A 25,356-nucleotide genomic window follows, 5' to 3' on the forward strand; every position below is an offset into this window, starting at 1 on the left:
TAGATACAGTCTAAAGCATAGATCTCAAAGTCTGTGCACAGAATTTAGCAAGGGCCTCGCACCTTCTGATGCATCAGGTAGGTGCACTATAGCATAGCCTAACCCTCTGTACTTTGGTCTATATTGATGCGGGACATAGACAGCCAGCTGATGACCAATCCATTAGTGCAATGGATGGCTGGAAGCATTTGTCTTTGCCTTTGCAATACCACAGAAGCAATGCATGGTCAATGTACAGCAATGACACACCTGTGTGAACAGCCAGGAGACCCCCCCATGTTATGTTACATAGTTACATAGTTAGTACGGTCGAAAAAAGACATATGTCCATCAAGTTCAACCAGGGAATTAAGGGGTAGGGGTGTGGCGCGATATTGGGGAAGGGATGAGATTTTATATTTCTTCATAAGCATTAATCTTATTTTGTCAATTAGGAACATTCAGCACCCACCCGCTATCAAGGCAGCTGCCTATCATGTCATGCCCTACCTGCACAGGTGTGCTGGCTACTCAAATGATCCAATTAAGGAGGCCATTTAGTCAGCAGCAGCAGAAGTCCTGTGCCTGGACGCTCCAACAGCGGCCAGACACAAGCAGAAGCAGCAGAAGCAGCAGCAGCACCACCTTTTGTTTTTTGGCTGCAGCAGCAGCAGCAGCAGCAAGGCCCACAGGGCTGGCTAGCTGGCTAGCCAGCAAGCAGGTAGCAATGAAAGTAGGAATCTTTCTTTTTAACCCTGTAAGGGGGTGGTGCACTGTACCCGAAGATACTGCCATATCGGGTCAATGCATAGGGCGACGGAAGCAAGCTTCGAAATCGGCCCCCGTTCTCAAAAATCCATTTAATATATGGTCCCCAGATAGGGGACGTATCAGATATTAAACTGATAAGAACAGATACTACACTTGATCTTAGCCAAAAGGCCGAGAAGCGATAACCGTGAAAGGGGCGGGCCCAACAAGGTCCCCTTCATGGGCACTATCACTGCTTGCTGTCAGGGAGGCTGCCAGACAATTTTCCATGCACACTCTGGGCTGGGGGGCAGTCAACCACCAGTACACACAGCAGAACCTAAACCCATACCATTATTGCTAAGCAGCAAGACAGGGGCCCATTGCACTCCCACGGGGCCTTTTTAAATGCAATCCATAACCCGGATTTGCCAGGAACCCTTCTTACTCCTCCTACTTGCATGTGACACTGGGCTTAGGATCTGCATAGGAAACACACACACAAGCACACACCTACCTTTGTTGCCTGCAGATGCCTCCTTGGCTGTCCCCAAACGGTATCAAACCAACACCCACGGGAAGCTGTAAGCATAGAGGACATGCCTGCACCCCATTGGACTTACCTGTGTGGGTTAAATCCGGGTTATTTGACAACCTATGGCGGTGATGGTTCTGCTCAGGCAGAGCAGTGCTGATGCTCCTCATAAAGCTGTCGCTGCTGTGAAGGTTCTAGGTGACATCACAATCCCTATGGTTACATACACAAGAAAGCTGGGTTGTTGTTGTTTACACTCTGCAAGGCCTGTGGAAGTGAGTGACATCATAGCACTGTAGTTCTGAGGGTTCTAGATGGATGCAACAATCTCCTGTTGCTTCTATGAAGGCCATAATAGACGACATCACCAAACAGCTCCATAGTCACATACACAGCAAAGGAGAGATGTTGTTTACACCTAGTGATGTCAGTGGTATTGAGTGACATCACAGCACAGTGCTAAGGCTCCTGGGCCTGGACACAGCAGCGGCTGCAATATCTCAACGGAGAATACGTTTATATATATGTGTGTGTGTGCGCGTATATATATATATATATATATATATATATATATATATATATATATATATTTCTCCGCCGAAATCACTTTTAAACCCATTTCCACCTTTTTTTCCCTTCTCTTCCTCTTACTTTTTTTTCACGTTTTTTTACGTTTTTCTCCTTTTCGCCTCTTTTCTGGGCGTATTATTCTTCTTTTTCTTCTTTTTTTTCGTCTAATGCATACCCCATCAGTGCAGCAATGCTTATTCAATACCGCCAGCAGATGGAGACACTGGGGGATAATTTTCTAAGGATTTATACTGATTTTTCCTGTCTGAATTTGTCGCACAGAAAGTTGCAGGCCAAATATGTGTGACATTTCTGCGACTTTAGCTTCTAGAGCATTTTTACAACATTATACATAGGTGCTGAATACATAAAAAGCGACTGTTCAGCGACAGACAAGTCGCATCGGCTGAAAGTAGGCCAGAATGTCAGTCCATGTTGGAGCAGGTTTAGATACAGTCTAAAGCATAGATCTCAAAGTCTGTGCACAGAATTTAGCAAGGGCCTCGCACCTTCTGATGCATCAGGTAGGTGCACTATAGCATAGCCTAACCCTCTGTACTTTGGTCTATATTGATGCGGGACATAGACAGCCAGCTGATGACCAATCCATTAGTGCAATGGATGGCTGGAAGCATTTGTCTTTGCCTTTGCAATACCACAGAAGCAATGCATGGTCAATGTACAGCAATGACACACCTGTGTGAACAGCCAGGAGACCCCCCCATGTTATGTTACATAGTTACATAGTTAGTACGGTCGAAAAAAGACATATGTCCATCAAGTTCAACCAGGGAATTAAGGGGTAGGGGTGTGGCGCGATATTGGGGAAGGGATGAGATTTTATATTTCTTCATAAGCATTAATCTTATTTTGTCAATTAGGAACATTCAGCACCCACCCGCTATCAAGGCAGCTGCCTATCATGTCATGCCCTACCTGCACAGGTGTGCTGGCTACTCAAATGATCCAATTAAGGAGGCCATTTAGTCAGCAGCAGCAGAAGTCCTGTGCCTGGACGCTCCAACAGCGGCCAGACACAAGCAGAAGCAGCAGAAGCAGCAGCAGCACCACCTTTTGTTTTTTGGCTGCAGCAGCAGCAGCAGCAGCAGCAAGGCCCACAGGGCTGGCTAGCTGGCTAGCCAGCAAGCAGGTAGCAATGAAAGTAGGAATCTTTCTTTTTAACCCTGTAAGGGGGTGGTGCACTGTACCCGAAGATACTGCCATATCGGGTCAATGCATAGGGCGACGGAAGCAAGCTTCGAAATCGGCCCCCGTTCTCAAAAATCCATTTAATATATGGTCCCCAGATAGGGGACGTATCAGATATTAAACTGATAAGAACAGATACTACACTTGATCTTAGCCAAAAGGCCGAGAAGCGATAACCGTGAAAGGGGCGGGCCCAACAAGGTCCCCTTCATGGGCACTATCACTGCTTGCTGTCAGGGAGGCTGCCAGACAATTTTCCATGCACACTCTGGGCTGGGGGGCAGTCAACCACCAGTACACACAGCAGAACCTAAACCCATACCATTATTGCTAAGCAGCAAGACAGGGGCCCATTGCACTCCCACGGGGCCTTTTTAAATGCAATCCATAACCCGGATTTGCCAGGAACCCTTCTTACTCCTCCTACTTGCATGTGACACTGGGCTTAGGATCTGCATAGGAAACACACACACAAGCACACACCTACCTTTGTTGCCTGCAGATGCCTCCTTGGCTGTCCCCAAACGGTATCAAACCAACACCCACGGGAAGCTGTAAGCATAGAGGACATGCCTGCACCCCATTGGACTTACCTGTGTGGGTTAAATCCGGGTTATTTGACAACCTATGGCGGTGATGGTTCTGCTCAGGCAGAGCAGTGCTGATGCTCCTCATAAAGCTGTCGCTGCTGTGAAGGTTCTAGGTGACATCACAATCCCTATGGTTACATACACAACAAAGCTGGGTTGTTGTTGTTTACACTCTGCAAGGCCTGTGGAAGTGAGTGACATCATAGCACTGTAGTTCTGAGGGTTCTAGATGGATGCAACAATCTCCTGTTGCTTCTATGAAGGCCATAATAGACGACATCACCAAACAGCTCCATAGTCACATACACAGCAAAGGAGAGATGTTGTTTACACCTAGTGATGTCAGTGGTATTGAGTGACATCACAGCACAGTGCTAAGGCTCCTGGGCCTGGACACAGCAGCGGCTGCAATATCTCAACGGAGAATACGTTTATATATATGTGTGTGTGTGCGCGTATATATATATATATATATATATATATATATATATATATATATATATTTCTCCGCCGAAATCACTTTTAAACCCATTTCCACCTTTTTTTCCCTTCTCTTCCTCTTACTTTTTTTTCACGTTTTTTTTACGTTTTTCTCCTTTTCGCCTCTTTTCTGGGCGTATTATTCTTCTTTTTCTTCTTTTTTTTCGTCTAATGCATACCCCATCAGTGCAGCAATGCTTATTCAATACCGCCAGCAGATGGAGACACTGGGGGATAATTTTCTAAGGATTTATACTGATTTTTCCTGTCTGAATTTGTCGCACAGAAAGTTGCAGGCCAAATATGTGTGACATTTCTGCGACTTTAGCTTCTAGAGCATTTTTACAACATTATACATAGGTGCTGAATACATAAAAAGCGACTGTTCAGCGACAGACAAGTCGCATCGGCTGAAAGTAGGCCAGAATGTCAGTCCATGTTGGAGCAGGTTTAGATACAGTCTAAAGCATAGGTCTCAAAGTCTGTGCACAGAATTTAGCAAGGGCCTCGCACCTTCTGATGCATCAGGTAGGTGCACTATAGCATAGCCTAACCCTCTGTACTTTGGTCTATATTGATGCGGGACATAGACAGCCAGCTGATGACCAATCCATTAGTGCAATGGATGGCTGGAAGCATTTGTCTTTGCCTTTGCAATACCACAGAAGCAATGCATGGTCAATGTACAGCAATGACACACCTGTGTGAACAGCCAGGAGACCCCCCCATGTTATGTTACATAGTTACATAGTTAGTACGGTCGAAAAAAGACATATGTCCATCAAGTTCAACCAGGGAATTAAGGGGTAGGGGTGTGGCGCGATATTGGGGAAGGGATGAGATTTTATATTTCTTCATAAGCATTAATCTTATTTTGTCAATTAGGAACATTCAGCACCCACCCGCTATCAAGGCAGCTGCCTATCATGTCATGCCCTACCTGCACAGGTGTGCTGGCTACTCAAATGATCCAATTAAGGAGGCCATTTAGTCAGCAGCAGCAGAAGTCCTGTGCCTGGACGCTCCAACAGCGGCCAGACACAAGCAGAAGCAGCAGAAGCAGCAGCAGCAGCCCCACCTTTTGTTTTTTGGCTGCAGCAGCAGCAGCAGCAGCAAGGCCCACAGGGCTGGCTAGCTGGCTAGCCAGCAAGCAGGTAGCAATGAAAGTAGGAATCTTTCTTTTTAACCCTGTAAGGGGGTGGTGCACTGTACCCGAAGATACTGCCATATCGGGTCAATGCATAGGGCGACGGAAGCAAGCTTCGAAATCGGCCCCCGTTCTCAAAAATCCATTTAATATATGGTCCCCAGATAGGGGACGTATCAGATATTAAACTGATAAGAACAGATACTACACTTGATCTTAGCCAAAAGGCCGAGAAGCGATAACCGTGAAAGGGGCGGGCCCAACAAGGTCCCCTTCATGGGCACTATCACTGCTTGCTGTCAGGGAGGCTGCCAGACAATTTTCCATGCACACTCTGGGCTGGGGGGCAGTCAACCACCAGTACACACAGCAGAACCTAAACCCATACCATTATTGCTAAGCAGCAAGACAGGGGCCCATTGCACTCCCACGGGGCCTTTTTAAATGCAATCCATAACCCGGATTTGCCAGGAACCCTTCTTACTCCTCCTACTTGCATGTGACACTGGGCTTAGGATCTGCATAGGAAACACACACACAAGCACACACCTACCTTTGTTGCCTGCAGATGCCTCCTTGGCTGTCCCCAAACGGTATCAAACCAACACCCACGGGAAGCTGTAAGCATAGAGGACATGCCTGCACCCCATTGGACTTACCTGTGTGGGTTAAATCCGGGTTATTTGACAACCTATGGCGGTGATGGTTCTGCTCAGGCAGAGCAGTGCTGATGCTCCTCATAAAGCTGTCGCTGCTGTGAAGGTTCTAGGTGACATCACAATCCCTATGGTTACATACACAACAAAGCTGGGTTGTTGTTGTTTACACTCTGCAAGGCCTGTGGAAGTGAGTGACATCATAGCACTGTAGTTCTGAGGGTTCTAGATGGATGCAACAATCTCCTGTTGCTTCTATGAAGGCCATAATAGACGACATCACCAAACAGCTCCATAGTCACATACACAGCAAAGGAGAGATGTTGTTTACACCTAGTGATGTCAGTGGTATTGAGTGACATCACAGCACAGTGCTAAGGCTCCTGGGCCTGGACACAGCAGCGGCTGCAATATCTCAACGGAGAATACGTTTATATATATGTGTGTGTGTGCGCGTATATATATATATATATATATATATATATATATATATATATATTTCTCCGCCGAAATCACTTTTAAACCCATTTCCACCTTTTTTTCCCTTCTCTTCCTCTTACTTTTTTTTCACGTTTTTTTACGTTTTTCTCCTTTTCGCCTCTTTTCTGGGCGTATTATTCTTCTTTTTCTTCTTTTTTTTCGTCTAATGCATACCCCATCAGTGCAGCAATGCTTATTCAATACTGCCAGCAGATGGAGACACTGGGGGATAATTTTCTAAGGATTTATACTGATTTTTCCTGTCTGAATTTGTCGCACAGAAAGTTGCAGGCCAAATATGTGTGACATTTCTGCGACTTTAGCTTCTAGAGCATTTTTACAACATTATACATAGGTGCTGAATACATAAAAAGCGACTGTTCAGCGACAGACAAGTCGCATCGGCTGAAAGTAGGCCAGAATGTCAGTCCATGTTGGAGCAGGTTTAGATACAGTCTAAAGCATAGATCTCAAAGTCTGTGCACAGAATTTAGCAAGGGCCTCGCACCTTCTGATGCATCAGGTAGGTGCACTATAGCATAGCCTAACCCTCTGTACTTTGGTCTATATTGATGCGGGACATAGACAGCCAGCTGATGACCAATCCATTAGTGCAATGGATGGCTGGAAGCATTTGTCTTTGCCTTTGCAATACCACAGAAGCAATGCATGGTCAATGTACAGCAATGACACACCTGTGTGAACAGCCAGGAGACCCCCCCATGTTATGTTACATAGTTACATAGTTAGTACGGTCGAAAAAAGACATATGTCCATCAAGTTCAACCAGGGAATTAAGGGGTAGGGGTGTGGCGCGATATTGGGGAAGGGATGAGATTTTATATTTCTTCATAAGCATTAATCTTATTTTGTCAATTAGGAACATTCAGCACCCACCCGCTATCAAGGCAGCTGCCTATCATGTCATGCCCTACCTGCACAGGTGTGCTGGCTACTCAAATGATCCAATTAAGGAGGCCATTTAGTCAGCAGCAGCAGAAGTCCTGTGCCTGGACGCTCCAACAGCGGCCAGACACAAGCAGAAGCAGCAGAAGCAGCAGCAGCACCACCTTTTGTTTTTTGGCTGCAGCAGCAGCAGCAGCAGCAAGGCCCACAGGGCTGGCTAGCTGGCTAGCCAGCAAGCAGGTAGCAATGAAAGTAGGAATCTTTCTTTTTAACCCTGTAAGGGGGTGGTGCACTGTACCCGAAGATACTGCCATATCGGGTCAATGCATAGGGCGACGGAAGCAAGCTTCGAAATCGGCCCCCGTTCTCAAAAATCCATTTAATATATGGTCCCCAGATAGGGGACGTATCAGATATTAAACTGATAAGAACAGATACTACACTTGATCTTAGCCAAAAGGCCGAGAAGCGATAACCGTGAAAGGGGCGGGCCCAACAAGGTCCCCTTCATGGGCACTATCACTGCTTGCTGTCAGGGAGGCTGCCAGACAATTTTCCATGCACACTCTGGGCTGGGGGGCAGTCAACCACCAGTACACACAGCAGAACCTAAACCCATACCATTATTGCTAAGCAGCAAGACAGGGGCCCATTGCACTCCCACGGGGCCTTTTTAAATGCAATCCATAACCCGGATTTGCCAGGAACCCTTCTTACTCCTCCTACTTGCATGTGACACTGGGCTTAGGATCTGCATAGGAAACACACACACAAGCACACACCTACCTTTGTTGCCTGCAGATGCCTCCTTGGCTGTCCCCAAACGGTATCAAACCAACACCCACGGGAAGCTGTAAGCATAGAGGACATGCCTGCACCCCATTGGACTTACCTGTGTGGGTTAAATCCGGGTTATTTGACAACCTATGGCGGTGATGGTTCTGCTCAGGCAGAGCAGTGCTGATGCTCCTCATAAAGCTGTCGCTGCTGTGAAGGTTCTAGGTGACATCACAATCCCTATGGTTACATACACAACAAAGCTGGGTTGTTGTTGTTTACACTCTGCAAGGCCTGTGGAAGTGAGTGACATCATAGCACTGTAGTTCTGAGGGTTCTAGATGGATGCAACAATCTCCTGTTGCTTCTATGAAGGCCATAATAGACGACATCACCAAACAGCTCCATAGTCACATACACAGCAAAGGAGAGATGTTGTTTACACCTAGTGATGTCAGTGGTATTGAGTGACATCACAGCACAGTGCTAAGGCTCCTGGGCCTGGACACAGCAGCGGCTGCAATATCTCAACGGAGAATACGTTTATATATATGTGTGTGTGTGCGCGTATATATATATATATATATATATATATATATATATATATATATATTTCTCCGCCGAAATCACTTTTAAACCCATTTCCACCTTTTTTTCCCTTCTCTTCCTCTTACTTTTTTTTCACGTTTTTTTTACGTTTTTCTCCTTTTCGCCTCTTTTCTGGGCGTATTATTCTTCTTTTTCTTCTTTTTTTTCGTCTAATGCATACCCCATCAGTGCAGCAATGCTTATTCAATACCGCCAGCAGATGGAGACACTGGGGGATAATTTTCTAAGGATTTATACTGATTTTTCCTGTCTGAATTTGTCGCACAGAAAGTTGCAGGCCAAATATGTGTGACATTTCTGCGACTTTAGCTTCTAGAGCATTTTTACAACATTATACATAGGTGCTGAATACATAAAAAGCGACTGTTCAGCGACAGACAAGTCGCATCGGCTGAAAGTAGGCCAGAATGTCAGTCCATGTTGGAGCAGGTTTAGATACAGTCTAAAGCATAGGTCTCAAAGTCTGTGCACAGAATTTAGCAAGGGCCTCGCACCTTCTGATGCATCAGGTAGGTGCACTATAGCATAGCCTAACCCTCTGTACTTTGGTCTATATTGATGCGGGACATAGACAGCCAGCTGATGACCAATCCATTAGTGCAATGGATGGCTGGAAGCATTTGTCTTTGCCTTTGCAATACCACAGAAGCAATGCATGGTCAATGTACAGCAATGACACACCTGTGTGAACAGCCAGGAGACCCCCCCATGTTATGTTACATAGTTACATAGTTAGTACGGTCGAAAAAAGACATATGTCCATCAAGTTCAACCAGGGAATTAAGGGGTAGGGGTGTGGCGCGATATTGGGGAAGGGATGAGATTTTATATTTCTTCATAAGCATTAATCTTATTTTGTCAATTAGGAACATTCAGCACCCACCCGCTATCAAGGCAGCTGCCTATCATGTCATGCCCTACCTGCACAGGTGTGCTGGCTACTCAAATGATCCAATTAAGGAGGCCATTTAGTCAGCAGCAGCAGAAGTCCTGTGCCTGGACGCTCCAACAGCGGCCAGACACAAGCAGAAGCAGCAGAAGCAGCAGCAGCAGCACCACCTTTTGTTTTTTGGCTGCAGCAGCAGCAGCAGCAGCAAGGCCCACAGGGCTGGCTAGCTGGCTAGCCAGCAAGCAGGTAGCAATGAAAGTAGGAATCTTTCTTTTTAACCCTGTAAGGGGGTGGTGCACTGTACCCGAAGATACTGCCATATCGGGTCAATGCATAGGGCGACGGAAGCAAGCTTCGAAATCGGCCCCCGTTCTCAAAAATCCATTTAATATATGGTCCCCAGATAGGGGACGTATCAGATATTAAACTGATAAGAACAGATACTACACTTGATCTTAGCCAAAAGGCCGAGAAGCGATAACCGTGAAAGGGGCGGGCCCAACAAGGTCCCCTTCATGGGCACTATCACTGCTTGCTGTCAGGGAGGCTGCCAGACAATTTTCCATGCACACTCTGGGCTGGGGGGCAGTCAACCACCAGTACACACAGCAGAACCTAAACCCATACCATTATTGCTAAGCAGCAAGACAGGGGCCCATTGCACTCCCACGGGGCCTTTTTAAATGCAATCCATAACCCGGATTTGCCAGGAACCCTTCTTACTCCTCCTACTTGCATGTGACACTGGGCTTAGGATCTGCATAGGAAACACACACACAAGCACACACCTACCTTTGTTGCCTGCAGATGCCTCCTTGGCTGTCCCCAAACGGTATCAAACCAACACCCACGGGAAGCTGTAAGCATAGAGGACATGCCTGCACCCCATTGGACTTACCTGTGTGGGTTAAATCCGGGTTATTTGACAACCTATGGCGGTGATGGTTCTGCTCAGGCAGAGCAGTGCTGATGCTCCTCATAAAGCTGTCGCTGCTGTGAAGGTTCTAGGTGACATCACAATCCCTATGGTTACATACACAACAAAGCTGGGTTGTTGTTGTTTACACTCTGCAAGGCCTGTGGAAGTGAGTGACATCATAGCACTGTAGTTCTGAGGGTTCTAGATGGATGCAACAATCTCCTGTTGCTTCTATGAAGGCCATAATAGACGACATCACCAAACAGCTCCATAGTCACATACACAGCAAAGGAGAGATGTTGTTTACACCTAGTGATGTCAGTGGTATTGAGTGACATCACAGCACAGTGCTAAGGCTCCTGGGCCTGGACACAGCAGCGGCTGCAATATCTCAACGGAGAATACGTTTATATATATGTGTGTGTGTGCGCGTATATATATATATATATATATATATATATATATATATATATATATTTCTCCGCCGAAATCACTTTTAAACCCATTTCCACCTTTTTTTCCCTTCTCTTCCTCTTACTTTTTTTTCACGTTTTTTTTACGTTTTTCTCCTTTTCGCCTCTTTTCTGGGCGTATTATTCTTCTTTTTCTTCTTTTTTTTCGTCTAATGCATACCCCATCAGTGCAGCAATGCTTATTCAATACCGCCAGCAGATGGAGACACTGGGGGATAATTTTCTAAGGATTTATACTGATTTTTCCTGTCTGAATTTGTCGCACAGAAAGTTGCAGGCCAAATATGTGTGACATTTCTGCGACTTTAGCTTCTAGAGCATTTTTACAACATTATACATAGGTGCTGAATACATAAAAAGCGACTGTTCAGCGACAGACAAGTCGCATCGGCTGAAAGTAGGCCAGAATGTCAGTCCATGTTGGAGCAGGTTTAGATACAGTCTAAAGCATAGATCTCAAAGTCTGTGCACAGAATTTAGCAAGGGCCTCGCACCTTCTGATGCATCAGGTAGGTGCACTATAGCATAGCCTAACCCTCTGTACTTTGGTCTATATTGATGCGGGACATAGACAGCCAGCTGATGACCAATCCATTAGTGCAATGGATGGCTGGAAGCATTTGTCTTTGCCTTTGCAATTCCACAGAAGCAATGCATGGTCAATGTACAGCAATGACACACCTGTGTGAACAGCCAGGAGACCCCCCCATGTTATGTTACATAGTTACATAGTTAGTACGGTCGAAAAAAGACATATGTCCATCAAGTTCAACCAGGGAATTAAGGGGTAGGGGTGTGGCGCGATATTGGGGAAGGGATGAGATTTTATATTTCTTCATAAGCATTAATCTTATTTTGTCAATTAGGAACATTCAGCACCCACCCGCTATCAAGGCAGCTGCCTATCATGTCATGCCCTACCTGCACAGGTGTGCTGGCTACTCAAATGATCCAATTAAGGAGGCCATTTAGTCAGCAGCAGCAGAAGTCCTGTGCCTGGACGCTCCAACAGCGGCCAGACACAAGCAGAAGCAGCAGAAGCAGCAGCAGCACCACCTTTTGTTTTTTGGCTGCAGCAGCAGCAGCAGCAGCAAGGCCCACAGGGCTGGCTAGCTGGCTAGCCAGCAAGCAGGTAGCAATGAAAGTAGGAATCTTTCTTTTTAACCCTGTAAGGGGGTGGTGCACTGTACCCGAAGATACTGCCATATCGGGTCAATGCATAGGGCGACGGAAGCAAGCTTCGAAATCGGCCCCCGTTCTCAAAAATCCATTTAATATATGGTCCCCAGATAGGGGACGTATCAGATATTAAACTGATAAGAACAGATACTACACTTGATCTTAGCCAAAAGGCCGAGAAGCGATAACCGTGAAAGGGGCGGGCCCAACAAGGTCCCCTTCATGGGCACTATCACTGCTTGCTGTCAGGGAGGCTGCCAGACAATTTTCCATGCACACTCTGGGCTGGGGGGCAGTCAACCACCAGTACACACAGCAGAACCTAAACCCATACCATTATTGCTAAGCAGCAAGACAGGGGCCCATTGCACTCCCACGGGGCCTTTTTAAATGCAATCCATAACCCGGATTTGCCAGGAACCCTTCTTACTCCTCCTACTTGCATGTGACACTGGGCTTAGGATCTGCATAGGAAACACACACACAAGCACACACCTACCTTTGTTGCCTGCAGATGCCTCCTTGGCTGTCCCCAAACGGTATCAAACCAACACCCACGGGAAGCTGTAAGCATAGAGGACATGCCTGCACCCCATTGGACTTACCTGTGTGGGTTAAATCCGGGTTATTTGACAACCTATGGCGGTGATGGTTCTGCTCAGGCAGAGCAGTGCTGATGCTCCTCATAAAGCTGTCGCTGCTGTGAAGGTTCTAGGTGACATCACAATCCCTATGGTTACATACACAACAAAGCTGGGTTGTTGTTGTTTACACTCTGCAAGGCCTGTGGAAGTGAGTGACATCATAGCACTGTAGTTCTGAGGGTTCTAGATGGATGCAACAATCTCCTGTTGCTTCTATGAAGGCCATAATAGACGACATCACCAAACAGCTCCATAGTCACATACACAGCAAAGGAGAGATGTTGTTTACACCTAGTGATGTCAGTGGTATTGAGTGACATCACAGCACAGTGCTAAGGCTCCTGGGCCTGGACACAGCAGCGGCTGCAATATCTCAACGGAGAATACGTTTATATATATGTGTGTGTGTGCGCGTATATATATATATATATATATATATATATATATATATTTCTCCGCCGAAATCACTTTTAAACCCATTTCCACCTTTTTTTCCCTTCTCTTCCTCTTACTTTTTTTTCACGTTTTTTTACGTTTTTCTCCTTTTCGCCTCTTTTCTGGGCGTATTATTCTTCTTTTTCTTCTTTTTTTTCGTCTAATGCATACCCCATCAGTGCAGCAATGCTTATTCAATACCGCCAGCAGATGGAGACACTGGGGGATAATTTTCTAAGGATTTATACTGATTTTTCCTGTCTGAATTTGTCGCACAGAAAGTTGCAGGCCAAATATGTGTGACATTTCTGCGACTTTAGCTTCTAGAGCATTTTTACAACATTATACATAGGTGCTGAATACATAAAAAGCGACTGTTCAGCGACAGACAAGTCGCATCGGCTGAAAGTAGGCCAGAATGTCAGTCCATGTTGGAGCAGGTTTATATACAGTCTAAAGCATAGATCTCAAAGTCTGTGCACAGAATTTAGCAAGGGCCTCGCACCTTCTGATGCATCAGGTAGGTGCACTATAGCATAGCCTAACCCTCTGTACTTTGGTCTATATTGATGCGGGACATAGACAGCCAGCTGATGACCAATCCATTAGTGCAATGGATGGCTGGAAGCATTTGTCTTTGCCTTTGCAATACCACAGAAGCAATGCATGGTCAATGTACAGCAATGACACACCTGTGTGAACAGCCAGGAGACCCCCCCATGTTATGTTACATAGTTACATAGTTAGTACGGTCGAAAAAAGACATATGTCCATCAAGTTCAACCAGGGAATTAAGGGGTAGGGGTGTGGCGCGATATTGGGGAAGGGATGAGATTTTATATTTCTTCATAAGCATTAATCTTATTTTGTCAATTAGGAACATTCAGCACCCACCCGCTATCAAGGCAGCTGCCTATCATGTCATGCCCTACCTGCACAGGTGTGCTGGCTACTCAAATGATCCAATTAAGGAGGCCATTTAGTCAGCAGCAGCAGAAGTCCTGTGCCTGGACGCTCCAACAGCGGCCAGACACAAGCAGAAGCAGCAGAAGCAGCAGCAGCACCACCTTTTGTTTTTTGGCTGCAGCAGCAGCAGCAGCAGCAAGGCCCACAGGGCTGGCTAGCTGGCTAGCCAGCAAGCAGGTAGCAATGAAAGTAGGAATCTTTCTTTTTAACCCTGTAAGGGGGTGGTGCACTGTACCCGAAGATACTGCCATATCGGGTCAATGCATAGGGCGACGGAAGCAAGCTTCGAAATCGGCCCCCGTTCTCAAAAATCCATTTAATATATGGTCCCCAGATAGGGGACGTATCAGATATTAAACTGATAAGAACAGATACTACACTTGATCTTAGCCAAAAGGCCGAGAAGCGATAACCGTGAAAGGGGCGGGCCCAACAAGGTCCCCTTCATGGGCACTATCACTGCTTGCTGTCAGGGAGGCTGCCAGACAATTTTCCATGCACACTCTGGGCTGGGGGGCAGTCAACCACCAGTACACACAGCAGAACCTAAACCCATACCATTATTGCTAAGCAGCAAGACAGGGGCCCATTGCACTCCCACGGGGCCTTTTTAAATGCAATCCATAACCCGGATTTGCCAGGAACCCTTCTTACTCCTCCTACTTGCATGTGACACTGGGCTTAGGATCTGCATAGGAAACACACACACAAGCACACACCTACCTTTGTTGCCTGCAGATGCCTCCTTGGCTGTCCCCAAACGGTATCAAACCAACACCCACGGGAAGCTGTAAGCATAGAGGACATGCCTGCACCCCATTGGACTTACCTGTGTGGGTTAAATCCGGGTTATTTGACAACCTATGGCGGTGATGGTTCTGCTCAGGCAGAGCAGTGCTGATGCTCCTCATAAAGCTGTCGCTGCTGTGAAGGTTCTAGGTGACATCACAATCCCTATGGTTACATACACAACAAAGCTGGGTTGTTGTTGTTTACACTCTGCAAGGCCTGTGGAAGTGAGTGACATCATAGCACTGTAGTTCTGAGGGTTCTAGATGGATGCAACAATCTCCTGTTGCTTCTATGAAGGCCATAATAGACGACATCACCAAACAGCTCCATAGTCACATACACAGCAAAGGAGAGATGTTGTTTACACCTAGTGATGTCAGTGGTATTGAGTGACATCACAGCACAGTGCTAAGGCTCCTGGGCCTGGACACAGCAGCGGCTGCAATATCTCAACGGAGAATACGTTTATATATATGTGTGTGTGTGCGCGTATATATATATATATATATATATATATATATATATATATATATATATTTCTCCGCCGAAATCACTTTTAAACCCATTTCCACCTTTTTTTCCCTTCTCTTCCTCTTACTTTTTTTTCACGTTTTTTTACGTTTTTCTCCTTTTCGCCTCTTTTCTGGGCGTATTATTCTTCTTTTTCTTCTTTTTTTTCGTCTAATGCATACCCCATCAGTGCAGCAATGCTTATTCAATACCGCCAGCAGATGGAGACACTGGGGGATAATTTTCTAAGGATTTATACTGATTTTTCCTGTCTGAATTTGTCGCACAGAAAGTTGCAGGCCAAATATGTGTGACATTTCTGCGACTTTAGCTTCTAGAGCATTTTTACAACATTATACATAGGTGCTGAATACATAAAAAGCGACTGTTCAGCGACAGACAAGTCGCATCGGCTGAAAGTAGGCCAGAATGTCAGTCCATGTTGGAGCAGGTTTAGATACAGTCTAAAGCATAGATCTCAAAGTCTGTGCACAGAATTTAGCAAGGGCCTCGCACCTTCTGATGCATCAGGTAGGTGCACTATAGCATAGCCTAACCCTCTGTACTTTGGTCTATATTGATGCGGGACATAGACAGCCAGCTGATGACCAATCCATTAGTGCAATGGATGGCTGGAAGCATTTGTCTTTGCCTTTGCAATACCACAGAAGCAATGCATGGTCAATGTACAGCAATGACACACCTGTGTGAACAGCCAGGAGACCCCCCCATGTTATGTTACATAGTTACATAGTTAGTACGGTCGAAAAAAGACATATGTCCATCAAGTTCAACCAGGGAATTAAGGGGTAGGGGTGTGGCGCGATATTGGGGAAGGGATGAGATTTTATATTTCTTCATAAGCATTAATCTTATTTTGTCAATTAGGAACATTCAGCACCCACCCGCTATCAAGGCAGCTGCCTATCATGTCATGCCCTACCTGCACAGGTGTGCTGGCTACTCAAATGATCCAATTAAGGAGGCCATTTAGTCAGCAGCAGCAGAAGTCCTGTGCCTGGACGCTCCAACAGCGGCCAGACACAAGCAGAAGCAGCAGAAGCAGCAGCAGCACCACCTTTTGTTTTTTGGCTGCAGCAGCAGCAGCAGCAGCAAGGCCCACAGGGCTGGCTAGCTGGCTAGCCAGCAAGCAGGTAGCAATGAAAGTAGGAATCTTTCTTTTTAACCCTGTAAGGGGGTGGTGCACTGTACCCGAAGATACTGCCATATCGGGTCAATGCATAGGGCGACGGAAGCAAGCTTCGAAATCGGCCCCCGTTCTCAAAAATCCATTTAATATATGATCCCCAGATAGGGGACGTATCAGATATTAAACTGATAAGAACAGATACTACACTTGATCTTAGCCAAAAGGCCGAGAAGCGATAACCGTGAAAGGGGCGGGCCCAACAAGGTCCCCTTCATGGGCACTATCACTGCTTGCTGTCAGGGAGGCTGCCAGACAATTTTCCATGCACACTCTGGGCTGGGGGGCAGTCAACCACCAGTACACACAGCAGAACCTAAACCCATACCATTATTGCTAAGCAGCAAGACAGGGGCCCATTGCACTCCCACGGGGCCTTTTTAAATGCAATCCATAACCCGGATTTGCCAGGAACCCTTCTTACTCCTCCTACTTGCATGTGACACTGGGCTTAGGATCTGCATAGGAAACACACACACAAGCACACACCTACCTTTGTTGCCTGCAGATGCCTCCTTGGCTGTCCCCAAACGGTATCAAACCAACACCCACGGGAAGCTGTAAGCATAGAGGACATGCCTGCACCCCATTGGACTTACCTGTGTGGGTTAAATCCGGGTTATTTGACAACCTATGGCGGTGATGGTTCTGCTCAGGCAGAGCAGTGCTGATGCTCCTCATAAAGCTGTCGCTGCTGTGAAGGTTCTAGGTGACATCACAATCCCTATGGTTACATACACAACAAAGCTGGGTTGTTGTTGTTTACACTCTGCAAGGCCTGTGGAAGTGAGTGACATCATAGCACTGTAGTTCTGAGGGTTCTAGATGGATGCAACAATCTCCTGTTGCTTCTATGAAGGCCATAATAGACGACATCACCAAACAGCTCCATAGTCACATACACAGCAAAGGAGAGATGTTGTTTACACCTAGTGATGTCAGTGGTATTGAGTGACATCACAGCACAGTGCTAAGGCTCCTGGGCCTGGACACAGCAGCGGCTGCAATATCTCAACGGAGAATACGTTTATATATATGTGTGTGTGTGCGCGTATATATATATATATATATATATATATATATATATATATATATTTCTCCGCCGAAATCACTTTTAAACCCATTTCCACCTTTTTTTCCCTTCTCTTCCTCTTACTTTTTTTTCACGTTTTTTTACGTTTTTCTCCTTTTCGCCTCTTTTCTGGGCGTATTATTCTTCTTTTTCTTCTTTTTTTTCGTCTAATGCATACCCCATCAGTGCAGCAATGCTTATTCAATACCGCCAGCAGATGGAGACACTGGGGGATAATTTTCTAAGGATTTATACTGATTTTTCCTGTCTGAATTTGTCGCACAGAAAGTTGCAGGCCAAATATGTGTGACATTTCTGCGACTTTAGCTTCTAGAGCATTTTTACAACATTATACATAGGTGCTGAATACATAAAAAGCGACTGTTCAGCGACAGACAAGTCGCATCGGCTGAAAGTAGGCCAGAATGTCAGTCCATGTTGGAGCAGGTTTAGATACAGTCTAAAGCATAGATCTCAAAGTCTGTGCACAGAATTTAGCAAGGGCCTCGCACCTTCTGATGCATCAGGTAGGTGCACTATAGCATAGCCTAACCCTCTGTACTTTGGTCTATATTGATGCGGGACATAGACAGCCAGCTGATGACCAATCCATTAGTGCAATGGATGGCTGGAAGCATTTGTCTTTGCCTTTGCAATACCACAGAAGCAATGCATGGTCAATGTACAGCAATGACACACCTGTGTGAACAGCCAGGAGACCCCCCCATGTTATGTTACATAGTTACATAGTTAGTACGGTCGAAAAAAGACATATGTCCATCAAGTTCAACCAGGGAATTAAGGGGTAGGGGTGTGGCGCGATATTGGGGAAGGGATGAGATTTTATATTTCTTCATAAGCATTAATCTTATTTTGTCAATTAGGAACATTCAGCACCCACCCGCTATCAAGGCAGCTGCCTATCATGTCATGCCCTACCTGCACAGGTGTGCTGGCTACTCAAATGATCCAATTAAGGAGGCCATTTAGTCAGCAGCAGCAGAAGTCCTGTGCCTGGACGCTCCAACAGCGGCCAGACACAAGCAGAAGCAGCAGAAGCAGCAGCAGCACCACCTTTTGTTTTTTGGCTGCAGCAGCAGCAGCAGCAGCAAGGCCCACAGGGCTGGCTAGCTGGCTAGCCAGCAAGCAGGTAGCAATGAAAGTAGGAATCTTTCTTTTTAACCCTGTAAGGGGGTGGTGCACTGTACCCGAAGATACTGCCATATCGGGTCAATGCATAGGGCGACGGAAGCAAGCTTCGAAATCGGCCCCCGTTCTCAAAAATCCATTTAATATATGGTCCCCAGATAGGGGACGTATCAGATATTAAACTGATAAGAACAGATACTACACTTGATCTTAGCCAAAAGGCCGAGAAGCGATAACCGTGAAAGGGGCGGGCCCAACAAGGTCCCCTTCATGGGCACTATCACTGCTTGCTGTCAGGGAGGCTGCCAGACAATTTTCCATGCACACTCTGGGCTGGGGGGCAGTCAACCACCAGTACACACAGCAGAACCTAAACCCATACCATTATTGCTAAGCAGCAAGACAGGGGCCCATTGCACTCCCACGGGGCCTTTTTAAATGCAATCCATAACCCGGATTTGCCAGGAACCCTTCTTACTCCTCCTACTTGCATGTGACACTGGGCTTAGGATCTGCATAGGAAACACACACACAAGCACACACCTACCTTTGTTGCCTGCAGATGCCTCCTTGGCTGTCCCCAAACGGTATCAAACCAACACCCACGGGAAGCTGTAAGCATAGAGGACATGCCTGCACCCCATTGGACTTACCTGTGTGGGTTAAATCCGGGTTATTTGACAACCTATGGCGGTGATGGTTCTGCTCAGGCAGAGCAGTGCTGATGCTCCTCATAAAGCTGTCGCTGCTGTGAAGGTTCTAGGTGACATCACAATCCCTATGGTTACATACACAACAAAGCTGGGTTGTTGTTGTTTACACTCTGCAAGGCCTGTGGAAGTGAGTGACATCATAGCACTGTAGTTCTGAGGGTTCTAGATGGATGCAACAATCTCCTGTTGCTTCTATGAAGGCCATAATAGACGACATCACCAAACAGCTCCATAGTCACATACACAGCAAAGGAGAGATGTTGTTTACACCTAGTGATGTCAGTGGTATTGAGTGACATAACAGCACAGTGCTAAGGCTCCTGGGCCTGGACACAGCAGCGGCTGCAATATCTCAACGGAGAATACGTTTATATATATGTGTGTGTGTGCGCGTATATATATATATATATATATATATATATATATATATATATATATATTCTCCGCCGAAATCACTTTTAAACCCATTTCCACCTTTTTTTCCCTTCTCTTCCTCTTACTTTTTTTTCACGTTTTTTTACGTTTTTCTCCTTTTCGCCTCTTTTCTGGGCGTATTATTCTTCTTTTTCTTCTTTTTTTTCGTCTAATGCATACCCCATCAGTGCAGCAATGCTTATTCAATACCGCCAGCAGATGGAGACACTGGGGGATAATTTTCTAAGGATTTATACTGATTTTTCCTGTCTGAATTTGTCGCACAGAAAGTTGCAGGCCAAATATGTGTGACATTTCTGCGACTTTAGCTTCTAGAGCATTTTTACAACATTATACATAGGTGCTGAATACATAAAAAGCGACTGTTCAGCGACAGACAAGTCGCATCGGCTGAAAGTAGGCCAGAATGTCAGTCCATGTTGGAGCAGGTTTAGATACAGTCTAAAGCATAGATCTCAAAGTCTGTGCACAGAATTTAGCAAGGGCCTCGCACCTTCTGATGCATCAGGTAGGTGCACTATAGCATAGCCTAACCCTCTGTACTTTGGTCTATATTGATGCGGGACATAGACAGCCAGCTGATGACCAATCCATTAGTGCAATGGATGGCTGGAAGCATTTGTCTTTGCCTTTGCAATACCACAGAAGCAATGCATGGTCAATGTACAGCAATGACACACCTGTGTGAACAGCCAGGAGACCCCCCCCATGTTATGTTACATAGTTACATAGTTAGTACGGTCGAAAAAAGACATATGTCCATCAAGTTCAACCAGGGAATTAAGGGGTAGGGGTGTGGCGCGATATTGGGGAAGGGATGAGATTTTATATTTCTTCATAAGCATTAATCTTATTTTGTCAATTAGGAACATTCAGCACCCACCCGCTATCAAGGCAGCTGCCTATCATGTCATGCCCTACCTGCACAGGTGTGCTGGCTACTCAAATGATCCAATTAAGGAGGCCATTTAGTCAGCAGCAGCAGAAGTCCTGTGCCTGGACGCTCCAACAGCGGCCAGACACAAGCAGAAGCAGCAGAAGCAGCAGCAGCACCACCTTTTGTTTTTTGGCTGCAGCAGCAGCAGCAGCAGCAAGGCCCACAGGGCTGGCTAGCTGGCTAGCCAGCAAGCAGGTAGCAATGAAAGTAGGAATCTTTCTTTTTAACCCTGTAAGGGGGTGGTGCACTGTACCCGAAGATACTGCCATATCGGGTCAATGCATAGGGCGACGGAAGCAAGCTTCGAAATCGGCCCCCGTTCTCAAAAATCCATTTAATATATGGTCCCCAGATAGGGGACGTATCAGATATTAAACTGATAAGAACAGATACTACACTTGATCTTAGCCAAAAGGCCGAGAAGCGATAACCGTGAAAGGGGCGGGCCCAACAAGGTCCCCTTCATGGGCACTATCACTGCTTGCTGTCAGGGAGGCTGCCAGACAATTTTCCATGCACACTCTGGGCTGGGGGGCAGTCAACCACCAGTACACACAGCAGAACCTAAACCCATACCATTATTGCTAAGCAGCAAGACAGGGGCCCATTGCACTCCCACGGGGCCTTTTTAAATGCAATCCATAACCCGGATTTGCCAGGAACCCTTCTTACTCCTCCTACTTGCATGTGACACTGGGCTTAGGATCTGCATAGGAAACACACACACAAGCACACACCTACCTTTGTTGCCTGCAGATGCCTCCTTGGCTGTCCCCAAACGGTATCAAACCAACACCCACGGGAAGCTGTAAGCATAGAGGACATGCCTGCACCCCATTGGACTTACCTGTGTGGGTTAAATCCGGGTTATTTGACAACCTATGGCGGTGATGGTTCTGCTCAGGCAGAGCAGTGCTGATGCTCCTCATAAAGCTGTCGCTGCTGTGAAGGTTCTAGGTGACATCACAATCCCTATGGTTACATACACAACAAAGCTGGGTTGTTGTTGTTTACACTCTGCAAGGCCTGTGGAAGTGAGTGACATCATAGCACTGTAGTTCTGAGGGTTCTAGATGGATGCAACAATCTCCTGTTGCTTCTATGAAGGCCATAATAGACGACATCACCAAACAGCTCCATAGTCACATACACAGCAAAGGAGAGATGTTGTTTACACCTAGTGATGTCAGTGGTATTGAGTGACATCACAGCACAGTGCTAAGGCTCCTGGGCCTGGACACAGCAGCGGCTGCAATATCTCAACGGAGAATACGTTTATATATATGTGTGTGTGTGCGCGTATATATATATATATATATATATATATATATATATATATATATATATTTCTCCGCCGAAATCACTTTTAAACCCATTTCCACCTTTTTTTCCCTTCTCTTCCTCTTACTTTTTTTTCACGTTTTTTTACGTTTTTCTCCTTTTCGCCTCTTTTCTGGGCGTATTATTCTTCTTTTTCTTCTTTTTTTTCGTCTAATGCATACCCCATCAGTGCAGCAATGCTTATTCAATACCGCCAGCAGATGGAGACACTGGGGGATAATTTTCTAAGGATTTATACTGATTTTTCCTGTCTGAATTTGTCGCACAGAAAGTTGCAGGCCAAATATGTGTGACATTTCTGCGACTTTAGCTTCTAGAGCATTTTTACAACATTATACATAGGTGCTGAATACATAAAAAGCGACTGTTCAGCGACAGACAAGTCGCATCGGCTGAAAGTAGGCCAGAATGTCAGTCCATGTTGGAGCAGGTTTAGATACAGTCTAAAGCATAGATCTCAAAGTCTGTGCACAGAATTTAGCAAGGGCCTCGCACCTTCTGATGCATCAGGTAGGTGCACTATAGCATAGCCTAACCCTCTGTACTTTGGTCTATATTGATGCGGGACATAGACAGCCAGCTGATGACCAATCCATTAGTGCAATGGATGGCTGGAAGCATTTGTCTTTGCCTTTGCAATACCACAGAAGCAATGCATGGTCAATGTACAGCAATGACACACCTGTGTGAACAGCCAGGAGACCCCCCCCATGTTATGTTACATAGTTACATAGTTAGTACGGTCGAAAAAAGACATATGTCCATCAAGTTCAACCAGGGAATTAAGGGGTAGGGGTGTGGCGCGATATTGGGGAAGGGATGAGATTTTATATTTCTTCATAAGCATTAATCTTATTTTGTCAATTAGGAACATTCAGCACCCACCCGCTATCAAGGCAGCTGCCTATCATGTCATGCCCTACCTGCACAGGTGTGCTGGCTACTCAAATGATCCAATTAAGGAGGCCATTTAGTCAGCAGCAGCAGAAGTCCTGTGCCTGGACGCTCCAACAGCGGCCAGACACAAGCAGAAGCAGCAGAAGCACCACCTTTTGTTTTTTGGCTGCAGCAGCAGCAGCATCAGCAAGGCCCACAGGGCTGGCTAGCTGGCTAGCCAGCAAGCAGGTAGCAATGAAAGTAGGAATCTTTCTTTTTAACCCTGTAAGGGGGTGGTGCACTGTACCCGAAGATACTGCCATATCGGGTCAATGCATAGGGCGACGGAAGCAAGCTTCGAAATCGGCCCCCGTTCTCAAAAATCCATTTAATATATGGTCCCCAGATAGGGGACGTATCAGATATTAAACTGATAAGAACAGATACTACACTTGATCTTAGCCAAAAGGCCGAGAAGCGATAACCGTGAAAGGGGCGGGCCCAACAAGGTCCCCTTCATGGGCACTATCACTGCTTGCTGTCAGGGAGGCTGCCAGACAATTTTCCATGCACACTCTGGGCTGGGGGGCAGTCAACCACCAGTACACACAGCAGAACCTAAACCCATACCATTATTGCTAAGCAGCAAGACAGGGGCCCATTGCACTCCCACGGGGCCTTTTTAAATGCAATCCATAACCCGGATTTGCCAGGAACCCTTCTTACTCCTCCTACTTGCATGTGACACTGGGCTTAGGATCTGCATAGGAAACACACACACAAGCACACACCTACCTTTGTTGCCTGCAGATGCCTCCTTGGCTGTCCCCAAACGGTATCAAACCAACACCCACGGGAAGCTGTAAGCATAGAGGACATGCCTGCACCCCATTGGACTTACCTGTGTGGGTTAAATCCGGGTTATTTGACAACCTATGGCGGTGATGGTTCTGCTCAGGCAGAGCAGTGCTGATGCTCCTCATAAAGCTGTCGCTGCTGTGAAGGTTCTAGGTGACATCACAATCCCTATGGTTACATACACAACAAAGCTGGGTTGTTGTTGTTTACACTCTGCAAGGCCTGTGGAAGTGAGTGACATCATAGCACTGTAGTTCTGAGGGTTCTAGATGGATGCAACAATCTCCTGTTGCTTCTATGAAGGCCATAATAGACGACATCACCAAACAGCTCCATAGTCACATACACAGCAAAGGAGAGATGTTGTTTACACCTAGTGATGTCAGTGGTATTGAGTGACATCACAGCACAGTGCTAAGGCTCCTGGGCCTGGACACAGCAGCGGCTGCAATATCTCAACGGAGAATACGTTTATATATATGTGTGTGTGTGCGCGTATATATATATATATATATATATATATATATATATATATATATATATTTCTCCGCCGAAATCACTTTTAAACCCATTTCCACCTTTTTTTCCCTTCTCTTCCTCTTACTTTTTTTTCACGTTTTTTTACGTTTTTCTCCTTTTCGCCTCTTTTCTGGGCGTATTATTCTTCTTTTTCTTCTTTTTTTTCGTCTAATGCATACCCCATCAGTGCAGCAATGCTTATTCAATACCGCCAGCAGATGGAGACACTGGGGGATAATTCTAAGGATTTATACTGATTTTTCCTGTCTGAATTTGTCGCACAGAAAGTTGCAGGCCAAATATGTGTGACATTTCTGCGACTTTAGCTTCTAGAGCATTTTTACAACATTATACATAGGTGCTGAATACATAAAAAGCGACTGTTCAGCGACAGACAAGTCGCATCGGCTGAAAGTAGGCCAGAATGTCAGTCCATGTTGGAGCAGGTTTAGATACAGTCTAAAGCATAGATCTCAAAGTCTGTGCACAGAATTTAGCAAGGGCCTCGCACCTTCTGATGCATCAGGTAGGTGCACAATAGCATAGCCTAACCCTCTGTACTTTGGTCTATATTGATGCGGGACATAGACAGCCAGCTGATGACCAATCCATTAGTGCAATGGATGGCTGGAAGCATTTGTCTTTGCCTTTGCAATACCACAGAAGCAATGCATGGTCAATGTACAGCAATGACACACCTGTGTGAACAGCCAGGAGACCCCCCCATGTTATGTTACATAGTTACATAGTTAGT

At 46.0% G+C, this 25,356-nt stretch overlaps 11 non-coding genes across 11 annotated transcripts; all 11 read right to left on the bottom strand.

Annotated features, from left to right (window-relative positions):
- Positions 1 to 742: 742 nt before the first annotated feature.
- LOC130351008 (U2 spliceosomal RNA) lies at positions 743 to 933 on the bottom strand. The gene has a single exon (XR_008887785.1). It is a non-coding gene; the product is annotated as a U2 spliceosomal RNA (small nuclear RNA).
- A 2,093-nt stretch (positions 934 to 3,026) lies between these two features.
- LOC130351009 (U2 spliceosomal RNA) lies at positions 3,027 to 3,217 on the bottom strand. The gene has a single exon (XR_008887786.1). It is a non-coding gene; the product is annotated as a U2 spliceosomal RNA (small nuclear RNA).
- A 2,092-nt stretch (positions 3,218 to 5,309) lies between these two features.
- On the bottom strand, positions 5,310 to 5,500 carry LOC130351010 (U2 spliceosomal RNA). The gene has a single exon (XR_008887787.1). It is a non-coding gene; the product is annotated as a U2 spliceosomal RNA (small nuclear RNA).
- A 2,084-nt stretch (positions 5,501 to 7,584) lies between these two features.
- On the bottom strand, positions 7,585 to 7,775 carry LOC130351011 (U2 spliceosomal RNA). Its single transcript, XR_008887788.1, has one exon. It is a non-coding gene; the product is annotated as a U2 spliceosomal RNA (small nuclear RNA).
- Positions 7,776 to 9,865: 2,090 nt separating this feature from the next.
- On the bottom strand, positions 9,866 to 10,056 carry LOC130351013 (U2 spliceosomal RNA). The gene has a single exon (XR_008887789.1). It is a non-coding gene; the product is annotated as a U2 spliceosomal RNA (small nuclear RNA).
- A 2,087-nt stretch (positions 10,057 to 12,143) lies between these two features.
- On the bottom strand, positions 12,144 to 12,334 carry LOC130351014 (U2 spliceosomal RNA). Its single transcript, XR_008887790.1, has one exon. It is a non-coding gene; the product is annotated as a U2 spliceosomal RNA (small nuclear RNA).
- Positions 12,335 to 14,412: 2,078 nt separating this feature from the next.
- On the bottom strand, positions 14,413 to 14,603 carry LOC130351015 (U2 spliceosomal RNA). The gene has a single exon (XR_008887791.1). It is a non-coding gene; the product is annotated as a U2 spliceosomal RNA (small nuclear RNA).
- Positions 14,604 to 16,691: 2,088 nt separating this feature from the next.
- Positions 16,692 to 16,882, bottom strand: LOC130350985 (U2 spliceosomal RNA). The gene has a single exon (XR_008887767.1). It is a non-coding gene; the product is annotated as a U2 spliceosomal RNA (small nuclear RNA).
- Positions 16,883 to 18,966: 2,084 nt separating this feature from the next.
- LOC130351016 (U2 spliceosomal RNA) lies at positions 18,967 to 19,157 on the bottom strand. The gene has a single exon (XR_008887792.1). It is a non-coding gene; the product is annotated as a U2 spliceosomal RNA (small nuclear RNA).
- A 2,088-nt stretch (positions 19,158 to 21,245) lies between these two features.
- LOC130351017 (U2 spliceosomal RNA) lies at positions 21,246 to 21,436 on the bottom strand. The gene has a single exon (XR_008887793.1). It is a non-coding gene; the product is annotated as a U2 spliceosomal RNA (small nuclear RNA).
- Positions 21,437 to 23,516: 2,080 nt separating this feature from the next.
- LOC130351019 (U2 spliceosomal RNA) lies at positions 23,517 to 23,707 on the bottom strand. Its single transcript, XR_008887795.1, has one exon. It is a non-coding gene; the product is annotated as a U2 spliceosomal RNA (small nuclear RNA).
- Between the last annotated feature and the right edge of the window lie 1,649 nt (positions 23,708 to 25,356).

Source organism: Hyla sarda, unplaced genomic scaffold, assembly GCF_029499605.1.
Source record: "Hyla sarda isolate aHylSar1 unplaced genomic scaffold, aHylSar1.hap1 scaffold_960, whole genome shotgun sequence".
Taxonomy (NCBI): domain Eukaryota; kingdom Metazoa; phylum Chordata; class Amphibia; order Anura; family Hylidae; genus Hyla; species Hyla sarda.